Raw genomic sequence first — 6,009 nt, 5'->3', positions numbered from 1 at the left:
AATTTCAAATGACTTTGACATTTGACATACACTGAAAAGATCATTTTCTAAACTTAAACAAATTAATGTCCATATTAGAAAATCTTCTTGTGAACAAGTCTACACAACCTCATAAAAATTCAGAATTTGAATAGGATCTCTCGTGCAATAAGAACTTATAAAAATACTATTTTGACTCAATTAAAAAGAAAAATAACACAGAATAAAATTGCAGAATAATAAACTAATCTAAATTCTAATTAACTAGACTTTATACATTATTCACATTAAGCATGATTACTGCTGATTAGATCAGTTTAGCATGTTACATAAGCCTGCGGGTGAGAAATAATTCTCTTATTATAAGTTCTGAACCGTGACCCAACAGCGATTACCGGTATGTTTGTCCTCTTAAACACTCGGTACATCCAGTTTCCTTTGAGTTATGACACTTTCGACATACCCTGGCCAAGGACAGTCACCATGTAACCCGAGTAGCCTAATATGCCATTGGATAGTTTGCGAACTTATGTAACCCACATTCAGATATACTTTCGTAATCGATACAAGCACTAAGATAAAAAATATTCAATGTATTCAAGAACATCCTTAACCAATCATGAGACACTTTGTGGATAACTGAATTGAATTACTTTGTGATTTCACATATTGCTTCTGCATTTCATGATTTATAAGGAACCCGTGATTTTCTATGAGATCCATGTAGCGAACTTTCTGACAACCTATCCCAAGTTGGAAGCTTTAGGTAGGCTAGGTATACAAAGATACCCGAGGACATACTTGTCCGAATCTCAAAGACCACATTAGCCCTTAATTTGCATATAATTGATTTGCATAACAATATCACATTTACTTTTATGCTCATGATTGGTAGAGGTTCGTGCCTATTCATTGAACAAATCTTATAGTAATGCTAGATCTTTCACAAAATTTAAGGACTAGATCAATTCATTACAAAAAAGCAAGCAATCTCAGCCATATATCTGAATATGTTTCCCACAAGAACATTGTTTAATTTAAGTTCAGATTGAAGGAAACCTTGGTACTTTGTGTCTACCGATATATCCCAAATTGTAATCACTGAACTAATCAGTTATATTACGATTGCTTAAAAGCTAAAGTATCGTCACTTCTCATCATTTAGCGCAGTAACCTTACTTTATTCATATTTTTGGATTTTCTATTTTTCAATGTTTTTGTATTTTTCTGACACTAGATATATACAAACTTATACTAAGACAACTCTTTTTGTATTTTATGACTCTATCTATGTACGACTTACACTACAAAGACACACAAAAAAATAACTTTAAGTTCTTTGAGAGAAACTACTCGGCATTCTTCATACCATTGAGTTGAAATAACAACTCAAGACGAGGTCCATCAAAAGCTTTAGTGTATAGATCAGCAAGATTATCATCAGTAATAACTTTTCTAAATGAATAAGCTTTTTCTCAAAACAGTCACGTATGAAATGATACTTTATATCTATGTGCTTGGTGACTTTAAAGTTTTTCGGATTCTTGGTAATATCTATGGCAGATTTATTATCAATACAAATGGGAGTATTGGAGATATTCATACCATAATCGCGCAGTTGTTGCTGTATCCAAAGCACCTGAGAACAGCAATATCCAGCAGCAATGTACTCTGCTTCACAGGATGACTGTGCAACAGATGTCTGCTTTTTGCACTGCCACGATACAATTCTCCCCCTAAAAGCTGACATCCACCTGACGTTGATTTCCTATCCGAGTTGTCACCACCATAATCCGAATCAGTATAAGCTACGAAGTCAAAAGAACCATACATGGGATACCAAAGACCTAGACGAGGCTTGGCTTTCACATAACGAAGGATTCTTTTTGCAGCTTTCAAGTGAGACTCTTTCGGATTAGCCTGATATCTAGCACACATAGAAACAGCAAAGGTAATATCTGGACGTGAGGCTGTCAGATACATCAAGGATCCAATGATAGCTCGATATTGAGTGGCATCGACGGATGGATCATTAGGCTTATCAGGACACAACCATGATTAGTTTAATGGGAGTAACAGCATCCTTAGCATCAGACATGCGAAACCGAGTAAGCAAATCTTTAACATACTTGGTCTGATGTATAAAGAAACCATCTTTCAGTTGATCCACCTGTAGGCCAAGGAAGAAGGTTAATTCCCCATAGCACTCATCTCAAACTTAGCCTTCATGCTCTGTTCAAATTCCTTGCACATTTTGTCATCAGATGAACCAAAATGATGTCATCGACATAAACCTGTACAAGCAAGTAGTCCTTCCCTTTCCATTTAATAAACAACGTGCTGTCGATAGAACCTCTGGTAAAACCACTTTCCTTCAAATGTGTTGACAATTTTTCATACCACGATTGAGGAGCCTGATGTAAACCGTATAAAGCCTTATCGAGACGATATACTTTATTAGGAAAGTATGGATCCTCAAACCTGGCAGGTTGTTCTACATACACTTCTTCTTTAATATCTCCATACAAGAAGGCACTCTTTACATCAAGCTGATACACCTTAATACCCTTATAACTAGCATATGCCAGAAATAATCGAATAGCTTCAAGTCTAGCTACAGGTGCAAATGTCTCATCGTAATCAAAACCTTCTTGTTGCTCAAATCCTCTAACCACCAATCGAGCCTTATTTCGAGTAACTACACCTCTGTCATCGCGTTTACAACGAAAAACCCAACGCGTTGTTAAAGGAGATTCACCCGGAGGTAAGTCAACTAACTTCCATACCTCAAGCTTTCGAAACTGAGCCAATTCTTCTTGCATCACCTCAACCCATGACGGTTCCTTAAGAGCCATTCCAACATTCTTAGGCTCAACCTGAGAGATAAAGCAGTAATACAAGTACCAAGTAATTGCCCCAGTATCCTTAACTTTAGCAAACATACACGACGGTTGCTTAGATTGATTCCTTGTGCGAACAGAGGCAGAAGCATCACCAATGATTTGTTTGACTGGATGATCCTTGTTGACTCTGGTTTGAGGAACCTTATCGACAGAAAGATCATCTCCCAAATTCGTCTGCACATGTTGCTCTGGAGTTTTGTAATCTGGAGTGTTAGGCTCCTCCTGAATTTCACCTTCTGTGTCATCAGTATCATATAAAGGAGAATCAGGTAGAGGTACATGCAAAGGATCAGTAGGAACTATAGGAGCAAGCTCTAAGGGTGAATCTGCTACTTTTGTCCCACTAGATTCTCCAGATTCAAAGGTAGGCGCAACTATTGGTGAGGAAACAGAAGAAGAACTAGAAACCGGTCCACCATCCAGAGGATCATGAAGAGTAACGACATCCTCCACTGTTGGAACACCTGCAAAAGAAACAGGACCACGAAAAGAAGTGAAGACACCATCATAATCAAAATTATTAGCAGGACCAAGGTGTACAGCAGGTTTATGACTGAAAATTACGACATTTGTACCAAGATCTACTTTGCCAGTCTTCTGATTGTACACTCGCCTAATCGGTGTACTTGGAACATAGCCCAAAAAGAAACCCTCCTCAGATTTAGGTTCAAATTTCCCTTGAGGAAGAGTTTTAAGAAAAGTGCAGGAAACACCGAAAGGCTCAACATTCTGTAAATTGGGCTTTTTGTTGTGCAATAGTTCATAACTAGTCTTCTTAAACGTTTAACTGTCAAAACCCGATTCAGAATGTGACAAGCTGTATTCACTGCCTCTCCCCAGAAAGTAATAGGAAGCCCTGAATCAGCAAGCATCGTCCTGGCTGTCTCAATTAACGTCCTGTTCTTCCGTTCAGCCACTCCATTCTGTTGTGGCTCATATGGTGCACTGTACTGATGTTGAATTCCTTTGGTCAAGCAAAATACAGTAATAGTATTATTCTTGAACTCAGTACCATTGTCACTCCTGATTCTCTTAACTTTGACTCCATGGACATTTTCAACTTGCTTGACAAAATCCATAAATCGTTCGGCAGTCTCATCCTTGGTCTTCAGAAAAAATACCCATGAGTACCTCGAGTAATCATCAGTGATCACCAAACAATAAGACATCCTTCCAATGCTTCTTTTGTTCACAGGACCAAAGAGATCCATATGAAGTAATTCGAATGGTTTGGAAATAGAGTTGAGTACTTTGGATTTATGCGGATTCTTATGTTGCTTCCCTTTCAAACACGGTACACACTTATCTTCCATCCCAAACTTCTTAACAGGCACACCATCAACTAACCCAAGACTGATAAGTTCATTCATCTTCCGAAAGTTGATATGTCCCATTCTACAATGCCATAGGAGAGATTCAGACTCATTTGCCTTGCTCAACAAACAAAGGGGCTCCTTTGGATTATCAACACCTAAAATTAAACCATAGATGTCTCTCTTCTAGGAGCTTTGAGCATAATCCATTCTTCTGGAATAACAAAACCCGGCTTCAAGATGTATGCCTCTTTTCTGTGAAATGAACATTGTTGCCCTTATCACAGATCTGTGAGACACTCATTAAATTGTGAGTAAGTTGTTCCACATAGTTAACTCTTTCTAGAGTTAGTTGTCCATTGACGACATCTCCTTGTCCTGTGATGTTACCGCCCTTGGAACCAACAAAACTAACATATGACCCATTTATACCAGTATACTTGGACAAGAGCTTCTTGTCCCCTGTCATGTGCCTGGAGCATCCACTGTCAAGGTACCACAAATGAATAGGTTTCCTAGGAACTCCCTGAACATAAAATGAGAAATATTAGTTATAATTGGGGACCCAAACCTTCATAGGTTTGGGTCGTCCCTTCTCATCCTTGAGAATCAGTTCAGTCCAATATCCATTGCTAGAAGCCGTGGGTGTGACTTGATTCTCAACTTGTCTTCTCACTGGAGAAGACGTCTGACCGCTCGTTGGAGAAGGTCTTGGGGAATGAAGGCCAAAAGAGGTTCTAACACTCGAGTGAAGTCGGTTATAAAATGAATTACGACTTGGAGATGTTTGTGTCCGACTCGAACTCTCACTGAGGGTAGTGAATCTTTGTCCCATAGGAGAAGAACCTTTTGGTGGAGATTCACGTCGTTGAGGTATAGTAAACGGTTTTGTAGAAGATTGAACTTCTTTAGCCTTATAAACCTGTTTATCATTACCCAACCCCCCTTTTTCCTTCTGAGGTGGAAACCTTTGAAGGAGAACCCAATCTCCGAGGTCGATTAGGACATACACTGTAAACATGACCTTTTTCATGACAAGCAAAGCAAGAGAGGACCTTAGCTTTTTTCTCTTTGTATCTACCTTATTATTGGTACTTACAGATTCACTATTGTCCACTGATTTACTTGTTTACTAGGATCCTTATGGTCTCGTTTGGTCGGTGATATCCTAGACTTACTTGGGGACTTCTTTCGAGCAGGCATTAAGATATGCTTCAAAGCCTTAGTTTCTTCGACATTAACAACTAATTCATCTATGATCGATTAACACGAGATCTAACAATCATAGATGTGCGGAATCCGTCTATGATCGTCTTTAGGGTTAATTAATGATTATCATGATAAACACACACGAAGATAATAAGAACAGGAGATAAACACAAAAATACTATCATTAATCATATGATCACAAGATGAATTCGTATGAACAACATCTATAATGATTACGGATTACAATCATTGAGACGAATCGTGATAGTTTGGGCGGTATCTCGAGGTATAGATCTCTACGTCGAGAACCTAGTGAATGACTTTATGTTGCAACTAAATCATCTTCAGATTGACTATCCCTAGACTGCTTAGGTAAAGGAGTTTGACGCAACTGACTTAATCGCTTCATATCCTTAATATCAACATCCCAGACTTTATCAATCCTCTTAGGTCAATTGATGATAACGGAAATTCTAACTCAGTGTAGACCCTACTACTCTTACGAAGTGTAAAGTGAGTAATACTGTCTTTTTGACCATAGGAAGTGGACTAATCTAGGACGACACCTTTCAATTTCTCTTCCTTGGTAGGTTGAGAAGAAACTC

The sequence above is a fragment of the Erigeron canadensis genome, chromosome 6, assembly GCF_010389155.1.
Source record: "Erigeron canadensis isolate Cc75 chromosome 6, C_canadensis_v1, whole genome shotgun sequence".
Taxonomy (NCBI): Eukaryota; Viridiplantae; Streptophyta; class Magnoliopsida; order Asterales; family Asteraceae; genus Erigeron; species Erigeron canadensis.
The sequence above is the reverse complement of the archived record's forward strand: the minus strand, read 5'-3'. Positions refer to the sequence as shown.